This window comes from Rhineura floridana, chromosome 2, assembly GCF_030035675.1.
Source record: "Rhineura floridana isolate rRhiFlo1 chromosome 2, rRhiFlo1.hap2, whole genome shotgun sequence".
Lineage (NCBI taxonomy): Eukaryota > Metazoa > Chordata > Lepidosauria > Squamata > Rhineuridae > Rhineura > Rhineura floridana.
This window is the reverse complement of record NC_084481.1, coordinates 158,400,300-158,422,491: the sequence shown is the minus strand read 5'-3', so window position 1 is coordinate 158,422,491 and position 22,192 is coordinate 158,400,300. Positions and strand designations below refer to the sequence as shown.

The 22,192-nt window shown below is 41.9% G+C and overlaps 2 long non-coding RNA genes across 2 annotated transcripts in view; one reads left to right on the top strand and one right to left on the bottom strand.

The window, feature by feature from the left end:
• Positions 1–1,520: 1,520 nt before the first annotated feature.
• On the bottom strand, positions 1,521–6,598 carry LOC133378346 (uncharacterized). The gene is made up of 3 exons (XR_009760969.1): positions 6,167–6,598; positions 5,060–5,196; positions 1,521–2,890 (listed from the first exon to the last, which is right to left on the bottom strand). It is a non-coding gene; the product is annotated as an uncharacterized LOC133378346 (long non-coding RNA).
• A 210-nt stretch (positions 6,599–6,808) lies between these two features.
• LOC133378344 (uncharacterized) overlaps positions 6,809–22,192 on the top strand; it is a 29,698-nt gene continuing 14,314 nt past the window's right edge. Inside the window, exons 1-2 of the long non-coding RNA XR_009760968.1 lie at positions 6,809–6,896; positions 8,993–9,645. This is a non-coding gene — a long non-coding RNA (uncharacterized LOC133378344). The remainder of the gene's footprint in view (positions 6,897–8,992; positions 9,646–22,192) is intronic.

The window sequence follows — 22,192 nt, the reverse complement described above, 5'->3', positions numbered from 1 at the left end:
GATTGGGGAGGCGCGCAACAATATGCTTTCTCAGGAGTCCCATTTGTGCTCTGCCTTGGTCTCATTTCAGAAACATTTGAGATTTAACTGAAACTGTGTTTTTATTGCTTTTTAAAATTATTTTAGTAACATATTTTAACTTCTCTAATTGTTTTATTGTATATAACTTCTTGAGAAGATTTGTATTATCGGTTGGTGTAGAAATTTGGCATGTATGTAAATGTGTTGGTAATATGGCTGCAAGCAGAGCTTGGAAGTAATTAGTTACAAGTAACAAATTACTTGTAATTCTTTTTTTATAAGAACTAGTGGGTAATTCCGTTACATTTTGATTGTAATAGAACTAGGAGTAATTTTACTACTTTTGTGGAGTAATTGTAATGTTTCCAACATTACTTTTGGGCATTACTTGGGGGGGGAGCAGGGGAAGTCTTCTGCTCCTCTGATTTCTGGATGAAAATCATGTGGCTCAAAATGGGCTTCTGTGCAGCATCGCTCTTCCCTCATACTTTGTGAGTGGGTAGGATGTGACAAGGGAGAAGGTGAAGAGCGAGACAGGGGTGGAGTGGAGAAAACAATTGCTTTAAAAAATTGACAGTAGTGAAGAATGGAGTGGAGGGAGAAAGGAGCCAGAGGGCAAGAACATGGTAAAGGAGGAGAAGGAGGCAGCAGCAGAATGGAGATAAAGAACTGTGGGGGTGAAGCATGACAACATGTGTGTGTGTGTTTGTGTTTGCACTTGGCACACAAAGTGGCCTCCACCACCCTCTCTGGCTACTGTGCTACATTTGCAGTATTTTAACTTTTTTGCATCTAAGGGGAAAATGTTTGCTTGAGTGAGTAACCCTTAGTTGGTGGCGGGGCAGGGTCTGGGAGGTGGTTAAATGAGAGAGATTATGCTTGCTGGCTGAGGGGGGGGGAGTTGCACTTGGTTTGATGTGCAAAGATCTGAGTAGTGGCCTCTGCCTCCCTCCCCACCTCCCTTACCAGCGGAGAGACCACCATTGCTACCTTATGGATAAAAAGAATTATTCTACTACCTCTGCATGTGTGTGTTTATTTTTAATGTTGTTTTAGGCTACTTAGATGTGCAGCAGCTAAGGCCAGCACCTTAGTAACTGAAATGTAACTGTAGTGATTACTTTTGAGAAAAAGTAATCAGTTACTTTCAGAGCAATTGTAATTGTAATGGTAATTACTACTTTTTGGACCATGAAACTGTAACTGTAATTTATTATTTTTTTAAAGTAATCTTCCAAGCTCTGACTGCAAGACTTTGCCTGTGTCCATAGGACTATTCTTGAATGGTGCTGCCAATTCCCACCTGGAAAGACCCAGAGCACATTAGTGCTGCTCACCATCTCCCCATTACCTTTCCCGTCTTACAGATGTGTTGTCTCCCTTTTTCATATAACATGTAGTTCATGCAATATCTCTGCAACAGTAGTGAAGCCTTTATGAAATAATCTGGACCCTGTTCATCAACTCAGTAACAATTACAAAATTAGTGTACCCTTACATGGTTCAAAGTGTTTTTTTTTAATATATACATGAACATGTACAATAATTGTTGCAGAGCATAATGGAAAAGAAGATTATATGCCAACAACCCGAAAAGCAAGAGAATAGAAAAGAAAAAATACTCTGAATCTCCCTATTTCTCTTTTCATGAAGCCTGAATTCCTTTTGCTTCTGAGACTGATAATACACTTAAAAACAAAAGCAGTCTGCTCCAGCAAAACTGCTACAGAATTAGTATTTTAGTTGTGTACATTCAAATTTTGATAAGTATTTAGTCACTGAAATTTACATATGCTTGTCAAGAAAAGCCCTTCGTTTAGACATAATCCTTCTCTTCTTCCTATTACTTCATTTTAACTTTGGGGTACTTTTTCAGTGCCATAAGAGACCAGCTTGCTTGTTATGTAGGGAGCACATGTAAGCTATCATCTGGCCCCAAGAAACTTGCTTTAAAAGTCCCTTACAGGGACAGAAAGATTTTCCCCCTGAAAGAGAGAACACTTTTCTGAACTAAGGGACTAGAATCAGAGTAGCCACCCTTGATCTAAACTTTAGAGGATGCGAATCTTTTTGTTTGTTTTTATGCTGTCATTTGGATCCCCATGCCATTTTGTTTTCCTGTATCTCAAAGGAACTTCTTAATATTAAGAATTGGGTTTGGACTGGTGAACTAGCAAGCTCGGAAGAGCCTGGCTGTCTGACCAGTCTACAAGATTGGGAGGCTGAAGAGAAGAGAAGACTAAGGGAAAGCCTCTGGTCAGCAGTGAATGGAGTGATTTCTTATCACATTGCATATCTCTCTATTATAATGTTTCTCGATAAAGAGGCATCTACTAGTTACAGGGAAAAGATAAAGGGATTGTACCAGAACTTGGACCAAAGTTGACTCAGATCCCTGACAATGCATTGAACAGGTTTTTTTCCAAGCTTCCTACAACATACAAGAAAAATAATCTTTCTAACACATGACGGAGCAGGATTGCAAAACTCTGTATTAAATAACATTTTACTCATGGGTATCAATCTCTTCTTGAGTCCTGTATCCAAGTCTGTTGAAGCATGCTCTGACAGACTATTCTCCCTCTCCTACATGCTTACTAAACAAGTTGTACCACAGATGTTTGAACAGGTGATGTCACATTCTCATTTCAGGTATGCATGCAACGGAATATTAACTTGCCCACTGAATTATTATCCTGCCTCTCCAGCATTTTACTTTTGGCTCCATTTGTTCCAGAAGCAGCTTCCTGGTAATTATGTTATAGATTAGTTTCCAGAAGTGTAGCCATGTTGACTGCAGTCCAACAACATTTGGGGATCTGAGGTTGAGGAAGGCTGCTCTAAGCATAAGGTCTTCGAAATGATGCTTCTGTTAATGACAGATGTAGACAATGGATATATGAGTGATCATGCATGTGTGTTTAAAAGTCCATAAAAACTTATGCCAGATATGGGGAACTTGGAGCCTGCCAGATGTTGTTGAACTACAATACCCATCATTTTTTACCGTTGCCCATAATTGTTGGGGCTTATGGGAACTGAAGGATCACAGATTCCCCTTCCCTGGCTGATGCCATGATATAAATTAGAATCATTCCAAGTTGGGATATTCCAAGCTGCTATCAAATGGTAATGATACTGTTGCTATCATAGCAGCTGCCTTCTAAGGTCTAATTGCATACAATTATATATTTATTATTTCAGATTCAAACATATTAATGTTAAAATACCAGTCTGGTATCTGTTCTATAATGAAGAGCACCTTGTTGTAATTATTTGGAATATGAAGTGAAGCAATTTTTATAAAACATCAGAAGAGGTTGGAATTTTCCAGCAATAAGCAACAAAGGAAATGTCCTTGTATTTTTTCCAATATTGATATATGATAGTATGAAAATGGGTTGGGAGAGTATAAAGCTCTGTGCATTTTCGTTCAGTATGAACAGAGCACTGAACAGCCACCTTAAAGGCTAAAAACCCTGGTGAAAATATTCTGATGTTGTTCAGCTCTAGAATCACTTGATATTTAAGGTTCCATTTAGTTATCATGACTTATATGTTGTCTATCAAGAGCTTTCTTTAAAGCCATCTAAGCTAGTAGCCATCAGCATACCTTGTGGCACTGAATTCCACAAGCTAAATGTCCATTCTATGGAGAGGTAAAATTGGTAGTATTACTTTCTGAGGCTGCCTGAATTTGTTTTTCCTTTTGCATCTGAAAACACGGGAAGTCATGGGTGTAGGGAGAAAGCACACTTCAGAGCATAGAATACCATTGTACAGCAGAAAATGGGCCAAAGGGTAGCCATTTCCAAAAACAGAAATGATGCAGGGATTGAGGTTTGGGCTCCGGTCCCACCGCTACCTCCTGCTCAGCTTGTGGCTTTGGAGAAGTCACTTGTTTCTCAGTCTCACCAGTTTGTCTTCTGTAAAATGGATATTGCAACAGTCAAAGTGGGATCAAAGAAGTGGTTTGGAGCTCAACCCTCACATGCGCTGTGTACTCTGCTTGTACTCTTTAGAAAGTTACATGTTTCCATGAAGTCAAGCAGTGGTTTACAAGCAGTCCCTGTTCTTTCAAACATCTGGTATTCAGAGATACACGGTCTCTGAAACAGTAACTCCCTTTATCTATCACAGCTGATAGGACTGAGTTGGAGCAGATAGGAGGATCTTTGGGTGTTTGGAGCTAAGGCAAGAAAGGGGACACTGTGGACTCCAATTCTCATCAGCCCAACCCAGGCAGGAATGATGAGAGTTGTAATCTAACATCTGGAGGCTCACATGTTCCCCATCCTTGAGCTTAGAGAAGATGCAACAGGAGTGGCTTAGCAAGGTGGGTGGGATGTTGAGTGCCCTCATTTTTTTGGAGCTACCAGCCACTTCTGGTATAAGGTAAATCATGAAAATAAATGCACCCTATATGCAATGGCAGGTAAATTTAGTTAGGGGTTAATTAGTTTGAAAGGCAGTTCCCAAAGTATGAAAATCTTTTTCCAGACATGTTATCCTGTTCTCACCAGGCACCTGAAGAGGCAAGAGGCTACCCAGCAATAACACAAATGAGGGCAACACCAAGGCAGTATCCAAGACCAGTTCAAAATCAAGAGAGTTCAAAACCAGAGAGATTTCCAAACCAACAAAGAGGTCAGGCAAGGTCAGAGCAATCCAGTGTCAAGATCCAAGCAGTCTGTGGGCAAGGCAAACAAAGGGCAAGGCAAACAAAGGGCAAGGCAAGAGGCAGGTCCAGGCTAGTCCATGTCAGGTCTGGAGTCAACAGGACATCAGCAGACAAGTCAGGTGCAGAGCTGGTGAATAGACATTACACTGGGGGTTTTGAGCTGGAGCTGCTGGAACCACATTCCAAACCTCAGCTAACTCCTATCACCTGCCTTCAACCAGAACTTTACTCCCAAGGAGTTCTGGCCTACAGTAGGGCACTCCTCTGGATGGGCCAGGTCTCCAACTGGCATTTTAGCCGACACCTCTCCATTGCACTTGGGACCCATTCAGCCTTGCTGTCAGAGGCCAAACTCACCCTGGATGCAGATGGTCCTTCCTTGGCCTCATTGCAGGGCCCTGCCTCCTCACACCCAGATGGAGCCTGACCCAAGGCTGGGTCTAAGACAAAGGCCTCCTGATCTTCCTCTGACGAGGAGTCCCCCCAGCTGGGACCTAACACACATGGAATGAAACCACGTCAAAGTTGAAAAGTGTTCTGAAACGTGATTGGCCAAGTGACTGGGAATTTAATGTACTAAATTCCCACTGCGTTTAGTGGAATCCAAGTTTCATCCATAGTGGCTGCTTTCATTTTCCCATATGACTTTTTTGAATAAACTGAGAAGAATAGCGGCTTGGAAATCTTAAATGTCACTGAGGGAAAAAGAGATGTCAGGCCACTCAGTTACATGGTTAGGCATCTGAATAGCTTCCACGCAGGCATTTGTCAGACAAGTGGTCTCAGCCTACAGAAATGTGTGGGCTAAAATAACAGAAGATGCTTGTGATTTATCCAATTGTGCCTGCAAGTGTGTAAAACAAATGCATTTCAAAATGTTGCCTAATGCCAGAATGGCTGTACTGTAGGCTTATTGTCTTTTACAAGGGGCTGATCCCCTGCTTGCTCCATTCGCCAACCCTACCCCACCCCCACTTTAACTCCCTAGAGCTTTCCATTCTCAACCCATAGAACTAATACACTCCCCTTTCAGCTTCCCAACCCTATTGCTGAAGCTGTCTTCTCTTCTGCAGCCCCACTTTGCCCGTTTTCATCTTTACTCTCATGTCCATGCCACCTTCTCCTCCCCCTTCTTTTGTGCAACTCTCTGTTGCACACACAGACCATTCCCATGGTAACCTCCTGCATCTTCCTTCTTCCATACATTGCAACTATTAAACACTCTTTTCACCCAATTATGAAGCCACTATCCCCTCCTATTCTGAAGCCCCTTTCATATCCCATTTTCATCTTCACCCTCCTTCCCATGCCTCCTATTCCCTTCTTTTTTGCAACCCCCTTTGCACCCTAATTTTCACCTTCACCCCTTTTCCCCTCCTCCTCCTCTTTCTGCTTCCTTTTCTCAACTCCCCCTTGCACACAGACCACCTCATTTCCATGCCTCCCCCCCATTTGCACACTCACCTTGTGATGATATACAGTATGTTACTGTTTCTTTAATGTTAATAGAATCTTAAGAACAATCCTATCAGTTAGCTTGTTCAGATAGAGAAGATTAAGTTCATTTGGTGGATGCTGTACATATATGGGTGTTTGCTTGTTAATAAAATACCTGTTCTAAATTACTGCATTGAATCTGAAACTTTGTGTTGAAGACAACATATGGTACCAGGAGTGAAATATACCAGACAGGAAGGGCTCCAGAAGGCTTCTTGTCTGGGCTGAACCTGTGCCTGAACAACAATATACTTCTGGGTTCTGGTGTGTTTCTGAATGTTTTCCAGCTTTGAACACCCTTCCCAGCACAACTCCTGGCTCCCTGTTCCTGCCTTCCCTCGGAGTCTAACAACTCATGAGGGATGTGGTGGCCCAGGTGTTGATCAGAGCAGTGGGCTGGTTTCATATAATTCCTATTCACAAACAGCTGCATTGTTGCCAGTTATCTTCTGGGCCCAATTCAACGTGTTTGTATTGATATTTAAAGCACCTGTGGTCCAAACAGCTGAAAGGATGCCTTTTCTCATATCAACCTGCCCATGTATTAAAATCAGATCTCTGACGGTTCAGATTCAGATAGAACCTAGTGATTCTACTGTTAAATGAGGTGTGCAGTGTTGGGGTGCATGGAACAGCCTTTTCAGTGTGGCTCGGCATCAGTAGAACTTCTCCCCTGAATGTGTCTTTCAGATGCCAGGTAAACAATTATATTCATTGGGCTTTTAGCAGCTGATGGGTTAGATCATTTTATGGTATTTTTAATTATACTATTTATGTAATTTATGAAAACTATTTTAATGTTTTTGTTTATTATGTATTGTTTTTTATATTACCTTGTTTTTTGTAAATTGCCCTGTGACCATTTTTGGTAAAGGGAGGTATACAAATCTCTAAATAAAGTAACTTAGCCCTAATCATCTTTGTGTTGCTGTCCTCTAATCAATTACCGAATTTCTTCTTTACGTTTTAACACTAGCAAAAAACCCCTACGGAACTACTATTCTTCTAGTTCTGTTTTCAGGCTGCTCTGGCTTGTTTCCGATTTTCCAAAACAAAAATGCTGCCTATATCTGAGGCTCCATGCACAGATTTAAAACCAAACAGTTTGTCAGATTTGTCAGAGTGGGAACGAAGACATATAATCTCAGCTACAGGCATCACAATGCGTTCTGCCTAAAATTATAGTAAAGGCTCTGTGGTGAAATGTGGCCTGAGGGGAAGTGTTTCTCTCCTTTGCCGCTACTTATGTTCCCAATGCAAGATCAAGCCACTAACTCCATGCCAAGGAGCTTGGGATGGTTTTATAATGAGAAATAAAGTTGTTTGGAAGTTGTTATTTGAAAGTACATATCTTTATGCTTCATATTCTGAGTGGAATGTATATAGATAAGAACTCCCACCTTCACCATATAATAGATCCATTATAAAACTGATGTATTTGTTTATTTTGGTAACTCATTATGGTGGTATTTTATGTGACTGCATATTTGAATTAGTTTGAATTAGCTAAAGCCTTTTCATCTGTATGGCCAATAGAAAACATCAGCACAATTCAAGAACATTTCAGTTATTGTCATTGAAGTTTGGTCCCACCATTGTAGATTTTGGTAATGCAAACTGGGCTGTTTACTGGTCTCCATAGACGATAAATCATTTGGCAAATGAATCTGCAATAGTTATTCATCAAAATAATAGGATGAATAGAATAGAAGTTGTTAGGGCTGAGCCATGGGTAACAGTCTGAAGCAAGCCAGGAACTAAGAACCATGGAAGACAGATAGTAGTTGGGATCGAAACCAAAGAAAGCTGAGGGCTGGATGATTCAGGAGAGACAACAGAAAATACTTCTTCACACAGGGCATAGTTAAACTATGGGTTTCACTCCCATAAGATGCCGTGATGGCCACCAACTTGGGTGGCTTTGAAAGTGAATTAGACAAATTCATGAAGGATGAGGCTAATAATGGCTGTATTCTACCTTCACTGGCAGAGATAGTGTCAGGCTGCCGTTGGACTACTGTGGGTTTCTTCAGGTACTCATTTGTAAGGGGGTCTCCACGGGCTTCCAAGCATCTTCTCCTGAAGAGGTCTCTCCATGGTCTGCGTCAGACAGGATCCTGACATAATGAGGCAGTTTCAGGTTTGTATGGCAAAGCAACCAAGTGGCCCTATTCAGACATAACACTGAATCATAGTTTAGTAGTATCCAAATGAGGAGGACAGTGGAAATATCAGTTTCTGGGTTTAAATTAACTGCAACACAGCCAAACTGAGGTTAGTTTAAACTCTGTGTAATATCGTAGAAACACAGGATTTCACACAGAACAGGGAACAGGCTTTATTGTCTGGTTACAGAATGGAACTTTTTTGTAGTTGTTTGCTGACTAACCAACAAGCCCCTACATAAACATCAGAGGGACAAACTAGGGCTGACAGTACAGAAACTCCCTAGTGGCTGTTTTCATACCTTGCATCATGGCACATTACAACACTGGTTAGTTGATTTTATTTTTATTTTTATTGAATTTTGTGTGATACAGTAAAAAAAAATCACAGGAAAAAGAAGGGGCAATTTCACAGAGACTGCATACTCTCATCGGCTGTTTTGTTGAAATTACAGGTACCAATTTTGAAGGCCAGATGCCAATTTTGAAGGAAAATACTGATCTCCAAACTAGTTTTCAGATGTTGTTTTGGAAATACAAGCCTCAAATGGTCAGACTTGTATATATAACCTCAAAATCTGCTCAGATAGCCTACCAACACAATTTTTTACTGTTGACTTTATTTCAGACCTACCTGCAGATCAAAGGAGATTCATAATGTCCTGTGCTGAAGGCTGTACCATGATGTTCTTTTCACAGTTCATAAGCAGGAACAAATAAGATGCTGGTAAATGAGCTAGCAGGAAGCAGCTCTGACAGATAACTGAGCTTTACTGGGCATCCTTTCAACTCATTTAATTTGAATCGTACCACAAGTTAGGTGATAGCCCAATTGGCAAGAGAATGACACAGACACGGACTGATTTTTTGCAACAGCTGTATAACTCTGCTGACTTCCAATACCTGAAGATGCCAGGGACTGAACATGGGACCTTCTGCACACAAAGCAGATGCTCTACCACTGAACTATGGCCCTTCCATCATATATAAAAGCACAACCAGAGCACAGTTGTATCTCATATAGGTAAATTTGTTTTATTGTGAGGAACCTGTTGAAAGGTAGTCCACATGGAAAACCTCATCCTAAGCAAGGGAGGAGAGAAGAGGCAGGACTGGAGAAGAAGTTAGGAGTCATGGCTGGAGAGTAACTAGGACTGGAAAGCAAACTGAAAGGCAGGATCCTAGAACAAGAAAGACAAAATACCACCTACACAGGAAGTCCTCTTATACTTCTTCCTGCCCTGGAGGAATCCGTGGTTAGCATTGCAGGCAGGAGCTCTGGTAAGTGCTTAAATGAACCTAATGACACAAGGCCTGTGGTGCAAATTTGCATGTACTAATTTATATGTATAGATGCAACTTTTGACCAACTTTCAGAAGAGAAAAGCACATTCTGGCTCTTGGGTTTAGGACAAATGACTTAGAACTGAGCTATGTGAACTTTTATTGATTTTATTATTTCTGTTTTATATGCTGCTGCTATTTTTCTTTTATAAAATGATTTAAATATAATTTATATTGTTATTTTTATCTTATTGTTAAAAACAATGAACTGAAATATGAAATTCTGAATTTTTAAGAATATCCATTTGGGACTATGGATGGTTTTCAGTGCTAGCCCTACTCAGAGCAGAGCCATTTATTTTAATAGACATAACTAGTAATCCAGTCTTATATCTACTTCAATCTCAATGGACTGCCTTCAAGTCAATTCCAACTTATGGTGACGCTAGGAATAGTGTTTTCATGGTAAGCAGTATTCAGAGGGAGTTTACCATTGCCTTCCTCTGAGGCTAAGAGGCAGTGACTGGCCCAAGGTCACCCAGTGAGCGTCATGGCTCTGTGGGGATTCGAACCCTGGTCTCCCAGGTCATAGTCCAACACCTTAACCACTACACCACACTGGCTCTCTATATCTACTTACCAAGGAGTAAACCTCATTGAACTCAATAGGACTTACTTATGAGCAGGCATGCATAGGATTGTGCTGTAACTGAGCTTCATTCATTTCAATGGGTCTACTCTGAGTAAACCTTAGTTGAAGACAACCCTATATATGGATAATGATAACTGTTATTCTTCTTGACTGTGATGTATGGCATATGATGTACCATTTTAAACATGGAAGTCAAATTAAAATGCCATTTATAAAAGACAGGGTACATTTTTTAAAAAACAATGTAGCTGCTGTATATTTTGAGGGGAGAAGTGGGATTGGTGGGGCTCATTAATTTAAGTAGCCGCATATGGTAGATTTAAAGCTTAGAATCTTGACTCATACATTTGTGACAACATATTTGCCTATAGTTTTGGCATACATGTACTGTCTGTTGCTGCAACATGCCATAACATACTTTGTGGCATTCGGCATTGTGCCTAGTACATCTCACAAAGTTCTAGTAGTAGAGTGAGTCTTGGGATCAGTTTCAAGAAGGGTAGAGCACAGTTAAGTGTTTAGTATAAATCCTACATGGAAGTCTAGCAAGATGGGAGCTAAAAATGTGCCCTGTTATCCAAGTAGGAGATAAGAAGAATGGGCTCTTGACTCCAATCCTGCTGGGTGATCTGAATAATCAGACCTAAGTTTCTTGGTGGAGTTTTTCACAGGAGTATGCAAGTATATGAATATCCGATGAACTAAGTATCACAAATCTGGTGGTTTTAGGCAGGCGAAAATCAGGCCTAGCCAGCTCTCACAAAGCAGCAGTTGCATGTTAAATTAAATGCTTGGAGTTTTTTAAACATAAAATCCTTGTTTAGTCTTCACACAAAGCAGCAACTCTATCTCTTGCATGCTTTTTAACATTATCATACAAGAAAGAACCTGTTCCTGTTCAACAACACTCTCTCCTATTTCAGATTGTTCTGCAAGACCCACGTTGAATGTTATGCTTACAGAAAAAGGAAATAGTCAAGAGCTCATATTTAGGATGGATGCCAAGGGAAATCACTGCTATCTCTGATATCTAAGTCTTGTTTATACCTTTTTGAAAGCCTGCACATTCAAGACAAAGCTAGTCTTTGTAATAATCTCTTTTACAGGAGGAACATTTGTCCTTAGAGTTCCTCATTCTTTGTTTCCATGAGCCAATTTTGCTGTGTTTGGGGCAGTATAGCGGCAAATTCAGAAGTTCAGGGTCCTTTCATGACAGTCACAGATACACATTCTTTTTTGTTGTTGCTGCGTTGAGAATGAGATCCTTGTTAATGTCTTCTCCCACAACAACAGATGTTCCTAGGAGCCCATAATCATGAAAGGGGAGAGTGTTAGCTACTGAAAAGAGTCTTCTCAGTGGCTGACTTACCTCCTTTCACTCTGCTTGGCTCCAGTCAGCAGAAAAGGACAAGGAAGCATGTTAGAAGCCTCTTCTCAGTGGCCAACACACTCCCCTTTCATGCCAATTGGCTTGTAGGATGCTGGAGACACAGGGGCCCTGAAGCCTCTAGAGGGCATTGTTATGAAGATAAGGACAGACAAAAATATTGAGAAGGCCAAGTTCGTATGGATTATTTATTTATAATTTGATTTATATCCCACCCTTCCTCCCAGCAGAAGCCCAGGTGGCAAACAAAAGCACTAAAAATACTCTAAAATATCATAAAAACAGACTTTAGAGGGCTGTACTTAGAGGGATTAGAGGGCTGTACTTAGAGATGTGAGAGAAATTCAGTTCAGTTTGCATTTAAAGGTCAACCTACCTAATTCTCACTTTCTGAAAGAAGATGTGAAGGGAAACAAAGTCATTCTTTAAAATTCACATTTCTCCAAATTGTGCAATATACTGAGGTGTTCATATACATGCATATATCAGTGAAAATATCGTACAAGCATGCATTATATTGGGGAATTTGTTATGTGCCTCCAAGTCGACTACAACTTATGGCGGCCCTATGAATCAGCAATCTCCAAGAGCATCTGTCACAAACCACCCTGTTCAGATCTTGTAAGTTCAGGTCTGTGGCTTCCTTTATGGAATCAAGCCATCTCTTGTTTGGCCTTCCTCTTTTTCTACTCCCTTCTGTTTTTCCCAGCATGATTGTCTTTTCTAGTGAATCCTGTCTTCTCATTATGTGTTCAAAGTATGATAACCTCAGTTTCATCATTTTAGCTTCTAGTGATAGTTCTGGTTTAATTTGTTCTAACACCCAATTATTTGTCTTTTTCGTAGTCCATGGTATCCCCAAAGCTCTCCTCCAACACCACATTTCAAATGAGTTGATTTTTCTCTTACCCACTTTTTTCAATGTCCTACTTTCACATCCATACATAGAGATCGGAAATACCATGGTCTGAATGATCCTGGCTTTAGTGTTCAGTGATACATCTTTACATTTGAGGACCTTTTCTAGTTCTCTCAGAACAGCTGCCCTCCCCAGTCCTAGCCTTCTTCTGATTTCTTGACTATTGTCTCCATTTTGGTTAAGGACTGTGCCAAGGTATTGATAATCCTTGACAAGTTCAATGTCCTCATTGTCAACTTTAAAGTTACATAAATCTTCTGTTGTCATTACTTTAGTCTTTTTGACGTTCAGCTGTAGTCCTGCTTTTGTGCTTTCCTCTTGAACTTTCATCAGCATTCATTTCAAATCATTACTGGTTTCTGCTAGTAGTATGGTATCATCTGCATATCTTAAATTATTGATATTTCTCCCTCCAGTTTTCACACCACCTTCATCTTGGTCCAATCCTGCTTTCCGCATGATATGTTCTGCGTATAGATTAAATAAATAGGGTGATAAAATACACCCCTGTCTCACACCCTTTCCAATGGGGAACCAATCAGTTTTTCCATATTCTGTCCTTACAGTAGCCTTACAGTTGCACATCAGGACAATCAGATGCTGTGGCACCCCCATTTCTTTTAAAGCATTCCATAGTTTTTCATGATCTACACAGTCAAAGGCTTTGTTGTAATCTTTCTGTGATTTTCTTCTGAAATTCCTTGCTCCATTCCATTATCCAATATATGTTTGCGATATGATCTCTGGTGCCTCTTCCCTTTCTAAATCCAGCTTGGACATCTGGCATTTCTCGCTCCATATATGGTAAGAGCCTTTGTTGTAGAATCTTGAGCATTACTTTACTTGCATGGGATATTAAGGCAATAGTTTGATAATTACTGCATTCCCTGGGATCCCCTTTCTTTGGAATTGGGATGTATATGGAACGCTTCCAGTCTGTGGGCCATTGTTTAGTTTTGCTTTGCAAAAATGTGTATATTAAGAGAAATTTGCAGTAAAATGCTGATGAATTTTCATGAGGACTTTCAGTGGGCCTACTCTGCATAGGACTTAATTGAATACACCCCAACATATTTATTAAACGTTTGTGTGATAATGACCCATATTCACTTTTCTGAATTGTAATACTTTTATTTTTCTGTTCTTTGATACACTTTTAAAATCTTTTGGGTTCTTTCCTACTCATTTGTACACATGTAGTTTTTACAGCAATACTTTTTTAAAAGGAAAAAGTAATAGACTCTGTAAAAAAAAAATCCAGCCCTGCAGCAGCCATCTGACCAAATAAAGACCTTACCTGCCACTCATAACAGCGGAAAATGACAAGTAGTAGTCCACTTATAGGTTGGATTAGATATCAAATTCATTTCTGGGCCAGATTATGGTTTCTGGGATTGACACCCAAAATCTGATGTCTGAACTCTTATATTTTAGAATTCACCCTGTCGCTATTCAGCAAATAGTAATCATTAAATACTATTTCATTGGAATATTACATCAGCCTTTTGAAAAGCAGTTCTATATGGCTGCATTACCAAGCAGCAGAAATGACCAGTGAAATTAAACATCCTGTCATCTGGACATAGCTTGACCACACATTTTGTTTTTGCTTACATTGCAGGATTGGCCTGCAATTCCATAACAGTAAATGCTATATACCCGTGTTTCATAAAATGCTTTACAGATTTAATGTTCAGACCTCCATTACTGATAATGTTCCGCATGCAAAGTTGAAGAACAGAAAGGACTGGATGGAGACCTTGGGCTTTGGAGCTATATCAATATGTGTACAACTTGTTTCTTTATCAAATGTATTGCCAATAGTTCTGTTAACCTCTTTCTTTTCCATCCTGCCTAATTTAATCCAATAAAGTGCATATTTTACCAGTTCATATTGAAAGCATTATAATTCACTGAAGTTTCCCATTCTTTGCATATGTGTGTATTTTCTCTTGTAATTCTGCCAACAGAAGAGTTTTTATACTCTCCCAATGTTAAGCAACTACAAACTACCACCGTTCTATTTATATCTTATTTTTTTCCGTGTTTGAGAACAAGGTTTCCATGTATATTATTACCCTCACTGAGTCACAAGCCTTGATTAGAGCTGATGAATATGAAGCTAATCAGTTTCTTGGTTCTGGGAGTGACATGTGTAGGCAATAAGGGTGTAGCACAATCAAGCAAACCAACTCAACACATGGACTTGTTGGGTGAATCTGAAATTATTGCAACAATATAATGGCACTTTTCTTCCATTGCCCTTGTTAGCACATAGTACTAACTAAAGACTATGTAACTGACAAAAGGAGGATAGCTGTTCTCAGTGTTTGACTGGTTGTCTGGCTAGGTTTGTTGAAGTATACTCTAGGCTTATTTTGACTTAAACTGAAAAAGTTTATTGTTTTTCTTAAAACTAAGAAAACATCCCTATGTCTTATACGGCTTCCTATCAATGATATCTAGAAATATAGAGTGACATTCACAAAGTATTCTTCATTGTGTGCCATTTGCAGCAGATCACCAAACCTGTTTTAAGATCAACTTAAAAAATAAAAAAAGGAAATGCAAGTTAACAATATACTGTAAATTTAAATTGCAAGCTTTCTGAGATTTTAATGCCTTAATGGGAACATAAAAGATTTATAAAATGCTGAGCAATTTTATATTCTTTAAGCAAAAACAGTAAATGTAAAGACATAATTCAGATCTTTAGCTGGTACTGATAATGTACTGTTTTGTGAATGCCATGTGCCCGGTCTCATACTTATGTGAACTAGCTTTCAATTAAATGATTTTAGAATGAAGAAATGTAAATGATTATGGTATTTTGATGAAAATGTTTGCTTTTTTTGTCTAACCACACTAAAAGTTCATTATTTTCATGCTAAATCAACAATACCTGACAGTTGCATGGATAAAGGAATTCTAGTGTAGGGAATGGGAATAATCAGGACCAGTGCCAGAGGGTGGCCAGGTCAGGCCCTAGCCGAGGGCCCCTGGGCCCTAAGGCCCCCCTGAAAGTTCCCTCCTTAGGGTGGGTGGGTAGCACTCCCTTCTGTGGTCTGCAGCAGCATTGGCTCCCAACCCTGCCACGAATCACGAGAGGGAGCTCCCAGGCACCCCGACTGCCACACAGGCCCACAGCACCCACCTGCATGCCCCACCTACCTCTACCTTGACATAAATGCTGGTTGTGCAGTGGGCACAAGCCTGCCATCAACCAAGATGGCGGCAGAGGTTTCCCAAAGGGACTAATGCCCCTGCCGCCATCTCGGTTGATGGCAGTCGTGTGTACAGTGCGGGCAGCATTAACCAAGGGAAAGGTAGGTAGGTGGGACATGTGTGTGGGTGCCAGGGCCAGGGCAGGCTGGTGCCCAAGGGTCCTGGCATGCCTGGCACCGGCCCAGGGAATAATGACAAAATCTTCTTACTTTCTCTGATATTCTGCCCTTTCATATGCCATCCCTCTTGTTACAATGAAGGTACTGTCAATAATGTGGTCATTTACATCAAAGTAAGTCAAGATAAGCAAGCTGAGGTCCCCAAATTATTAAGAGGATCTTTGCTTACAATAAGTCATTTTAACCATAGATGGGCAGAATAATCCAGTTCCGGGGAGGCCAGTCAAAGCGGAGCTGGCAGAAGCAGAGGTGGCAGAAGGGGCTACCACATCCAAGTGCCATCCAGGAGCTACTGAGAGGGCAGGATGCTGGCTATGCCAGCAGAGTGCATTGGAAATGCATGTTTCCTTGCACCACCCCTTTTCCTGGCATACCATCTGCCAGGAGAGGGAGCTGAACAGGACATGGATATAACGTAAGTCCCCCCAAACTCTCCTAGAATGCCCTTTTTTGGGGCCTTACGCCAGCTTCCCTTACACCAAGCTGGGTTTCTCTGGAGGATCTCCAGCTGAGCTGGCCTTGTCCCATCTCAGCCACAGCAGGGATGGGATGAGAGACTTCTGCCAGCATAGCCTGGCTGAGCCAGGACTCAGCCAGTTCAGCCAGACATCTACCACATCCAACTCCCCCCAGCCTGATGTGAATAGCAATTGGATCGCGCCCTAATTCTATGATCGTGTAAGCAACTTGGATATTTACGAGCTCTAAAAATAATTGTGTAAAATCAAGCAATAAGAAAAAACTGTGTCCTAGGCCTCTGCTTATTGACCCACCTTGTTCAAAATAATTTAACATGAAAAACTACTCGTAGTGTTTTCTGCACAAATGAGTTTTCAGTTCATTACTTGCCTTGCTATTTTGAAATCTGTTGAAATCTGAAATACAGTCTTTTGCAAAATGGTAATGGAAGACAATTCCCATTTGCAGCAGCTAGTTTGCTCTCTCTTAATTTTGCCATTTGAAGTATTTTCCTTGTCTTTTTTGACCAAGAGCCAACAGGAGAACACTAAAACACAACTTGTTCTTTTGGCAGAATCCTAACATGTATCTAAGATAAAAGGTTCTTGCTTGAAGGTTAATTAATGGTGGCCATTAACCATAAGTGGAAATGTTTTAATGAGATAAAAGCAAGCTACTGCATTGTTTCCCCACCTCCACCCCATGTTACAGAGCTCAAAGGAAATTGCCCAGGTAAATTATCTAATTTCCAGCTGAGTTTGTTTGCTCTGATCGTTTATAGCAAAATTCTGCCTTTGTACAGAGAAAATTTAGGAACTTGTAAGAATCATTAAACATTACCCAGTTCTGCTACAGTGAATAGAATTTAGACTGGAGAGACTAGGGTTCAAATTCTTGCTCTGCAATGAACTTCAGCGATGGCCTTTAGCAGTCATGCTTGTAACATGATTAATGGAACCAAAGTGAAGAGAGCATGTTTGTGGCTGGGGGGACTGAGGCTTCTTCCTGGTGAACTGCTCACAGCTTCAGTCTGGATTGGACACAGCTTTCATTTTCAAGAAACCTTTGTTGTAGGCCTAACCTAACCTTCACTGCACCTTTCAATTTACAACTTAAAAAATGCTCTTCAGGTGACTTACCTCAGATGGATACTGTGAGGAGGAAATGACGTGATCCTGTTTAGTTTTTATGGTAGGAGGCATGCACTGAAATAGTATAAAGGGAATGAAAAAGGGAAGAGGGGAAAAGCAATTAAAAAGTACCAGGTTATTCAAAATGTTATGGATAGTAAAGTGAGGGAACTGTGATGTCTGATCAATGATACCATGAGCAGCAGCGGGGGAAATGACCAGGAAAAAATGGCTCAGGTATTTGTTTATCTCTGCACCATTCGCTAGTATTTTTTGAGTAAAAACTTGAAATGTGACGACTGCACTGCCTGATTTTTTTATTTATTTATTTTTCAGGGGTGGGGTGGTTAAAAAAAAATGCTCACTGTGGCTGCTTCTGCATTTATTTTGGAATCCCCATGCTTTGTTCAATCATTTTTATGGGGCATCTGAATGATGTTTTGTGAACAAAACATCTTCCTCCCACATTTTCCCTATTCAACATCCTTTTTTTAACCTCTCTGCAATGCTCAGAAAATCCTACTTTTTATCTCTGAAAAATAGCTGTAAACTTTCCCCAGGTGCAGATAGCCTATTGCACTGCTATTCTGACTAGTTATGGTCTGTATTAATTGTTTGAACCATTTCCTTCTATGTGGTTAGTTTCTGCTCTCTAGGAATCGGTTCCATCACTTTAATTCTTCGCTTTCCTAATTGCATTGCCTTTATATCTGTCCTTTTTCTCTCTCCCTGCCCTATAAATTGCAGCAGTAGGTTCAGGACCACACTCAGTACTCCTGCAGCTGAGGCCAAATATAAAATTGTCTCAGCAAGGTCCTGGAATATGGCCTGAGTTTTGTAGCAGAGACAGATCATCATTGACTGGAGGCCCCACCTCCTGAATACTGCCTCCTGGCCAGTTAAAAGGCTGGTGCCCTCATCTGCAACAGGCTCCTTTAGGGTATTGGGGTTTCCAGCTGTGGGGATCTCTCCTCAGGGCTCAAGGGAGGGGAGGCAGTACCCATGATGACAGACCTGCATGTGTTAGATCAGGAAGTGGACCAATATCCTCCTCAGAGCCACAGCTGCCAGAGGATTCTACCCCTGAGGAGTCCTGGTCCAGGACCATGACACATCAGGCATTTACCAGCCTTTAATACCAAGCTTATAGTATTGTCTGACTTACTGTTGAATCTTGATGTATGATTGTTCTTTAGGGCTGTGCATATATTCCCCCCACCCCCCACCCCCGCTCTTTTCAGGCCCAATCCAGTCTGGATAGATTCAGACCTGATTCAGATCTAAATCCAGATCACAATCCAGATATTACAAATCTCTGAAAATCCCATTGACTTACCAAACCAAAATGGCCATAATTTTCTTAGTATTTGACCTAGAGACATGAAATTTGGAGACATGATGCCTACTATACTGGGAATTGAAGCTGCCATGTTGCAGGTGGATGCCTCCAGAGGTTTTCATGCTAATCACCTTTAAAAAACTTTAAAATTAAAACAGACATAATAGTTTTGTTTCAGGTATGTAGCGCCAGGAGTTTTTATGCCAGCCACTTTTAAAATTTGCTTTTTCCAGGAAATGTTTTTTTTAAAAAGACCCTGTCATATAGGGGGCAGATTGCCAACAGCAGTAATGAGGGAGGGAAAAATAAAATATTATTTAATGTTAATGTGCTCTAACTTCCCACCATAGCAGACTGGCATCCCACTGGCGTCTTGACTCAGGGCGTGGCAAAGTTAGGTGGGAAGTTAGAGCATTAATGTTTAATGTGGTTAGCAGTTGGAAATAATAATAATAATAATTCATAACTCAGAATGCTGGCTAATGCGCACACATGGTTGGGTGGGCTGGCTAATAATAATAGTAAAAATTGTAATTGTAAAGTATAACCACACAAGCAGTTTGCTTATTATTGTTTGTGAGTAGCAGGTGGAATAATGGTAATAATACTGAATTCAGAATTCTGTGGCTAAATATGCTCACAAGTTTTAATCATAATTCTTAGCAATGAGAACTGAATAAAAAACACAGACAACAAACATTTCTTCCTATGTAATAGTTTCATAAGCGTTCACACATAGCATGATGCTGCAAGGTGGGGCAGCGATGGTGCCACTGCTCGCTTGAGGCACTCAGCGGTGGTGGCAGCATGCCAATCGCACTAGGTACCTGCTGGAGCTGGTGCATGAGTCATGTGAGGTGCCTAATGGCAGCAGCAACAGTGGTGCAGGAGGTGTCTGGCACCTGGCACCCACCGCCCAGTGGCAGCGACACCCAGGGTGGCCAGTGGTGGCAGCAGCTGCAACAGTGAGCAGGTCAGGGAGCTAGTAGGGCATTGACAGAGATAAGTGAGCTGCCTTGTGGTAGCTGGCCCTGGCCCTTGGTGGGTTGGTCAGTGGGAGAGAGGGAGGAAGGGGAACCCATGGAGGAGACCCGTGAGTGAGGGGAGAGGTCTATGGGAGGGAGGGGGGCCTGTGAGCTGGAGGGAGGGGAACCCATGGTAGGAGGGGAGGAGGAACACAGGACCCAGGGGGAGAGAGCTGGGTGGTGAGCCATGGAGGGAGGGAGGAAAAGAAGGCTTGTGACCCATGGAGGATGGGGATATCTGACTGGTGACAAATGGGGGGAGGGCTATGTTATGACCCCCACCGGGCGAGAGTGGTCGGGCAGGGGCAAGTCAGAGGATGAGGACGCGGACTGGGACAAATCACTTGGGGAGGGGGCTGGCAGTGGAACGGACTTGGACTCCACAGCTCCCGCAACTCCAGACCCCCGTGCAGAAGCTCAGCCAGGCCTGTCTGATGCTTCCTAGCTGGGAATACCTCCATCTGCCATGCCTGAACTGACAGTTAGCAGCCCCCTCCGTTGGAGGAGGAAGATGATAAATTGGCCAAGGCTCCACTTTTGCCCCGCTCTCAAAGACGCTCGAAGTGGGAAATTCAACAGACTCAACTAAAGAGGATCAGCAGACTCGGGGGGAGGGGGGGAGGGAACCAAGTTGCTGAGTCAACATTTGTAGTCACAAAGTCATGCTTAGCTAGTGTTAGAAGCTAAGTTCCTAGAAAGAGTAGCTAGTTTCATGAGGCGCTCTGCATTGTAGCTGTCTATTACTTTAATTAAAAAAAAAACACTGTTGAGTCTGAGTCTCTCAACTTCAGGCAGGACAGTTTGACTCAGCCACCACCTCTTCCAACCGACACCCCAATGTTGGAAGGAGTGGAAGTGAGCGACAGAGCAGAGGAGGGCTACTAGAGAGGTTTGAGTCCTTGTTAATGGAACTACAGAGCCTTCAAACCAAAACCCAGTCCTTCGGACTGAGTACCAGACCTTGCATCGCCAAGTGACTCAGTTGAGAGCTCAGATGAATACTATCCAGCGAGGTCAAGGCCCTGTCCTTCCCATGGCCACGCCCTGAGTCAAGACGCCAGTGGGATGGCAGTCTGCTATGGTGGGAAGTTAGAGCAGTTTGCCACGTTCATAGCCCAGTGCGAGCTCTACATACAAGTGTAGCAATCAGAATTCCCTAACAACTCGTTGAAGGTGGCCTTTGTGATCAGCCTCCTAGAGAGTGAGGCTGCCCAATGGGCCACCCTGTTGTTGCTCTGGAATGACCCCATGTTGACCCAGTGTACCTACTTCATTGAAGCCGTGGCAAAAATCTTTTGAGACCCCCAGAGAAAGGACACTGTCTCCTGTCAACTGGGAAACCTGAAGCAAGGGAAGAACTCTGTGGTGACTTACAAAAACACCTTTTGTACCCTGGCCCAGGAGATGGACTTTAATGAGTTAAGTTTAATGTACATATATCACAGTGGTCTCAGTGGAGAAGTCCTGGATGAGTTGGCACACACCTCACAGCCGAATACTTTCCCAGAGCTAGTCTAGCTGTGCCTGCAGATAGACAGCAGACTTGAAGGTTGTTGCCAGGAGCGTAAACCTGAGGTGGCTCGAACCTTGCCTTTCATGTTTCTCCCCCACACCCACATCACCCCCGTAGTGGGAACCTCAATGCTGCCAGGGATGGAGCCCATGCAGCTGGGGGGGGCATGGTCAGAGGCGGAGAAAGAGAACTGTTGGAAGGAAGGACTGTGCCTATATTCAGGAAGGCGGGGCATCTGGTTAAAACATGCCCATCCAAGTTGGAAAAGACCCAAGTGCAGGAAAACTTCAAATCCCAGCTCTCATAGAGGTCCAGGAGCTGGGATCTACTGTGATTCAATTACCTCAAGTTAAGCCTCTTAAAATGTGTGAAAGACTGTTTCAATCTGTGGCTTTTGTAGCTTTGTATTCCATAATGAAAGGAGGAGACTCATACCCCTGAGAAAAAATGTCACCTTCAGGCCAGGAATTCCTGCAGGGACAGAGATTCTCACAAGTACCTGAGCCTTATATGCCTGTACTTAAAAGCTTGATGGGTAGGCAGGGAAAATTGTTGGAACAACTTCTCAGCTCCCGTGCAGCCTTGGAACTCTTGCTACTCTTGACCTTGGCCTTTGCTCTCAGACTGGATTTATAGTATTGTTGCTACTCCCTTGCATCGTAAGACCACCTGAACTAGATTCTGCTCTTTCCTAGCTGCTGAGTTTGTCCTGTTGG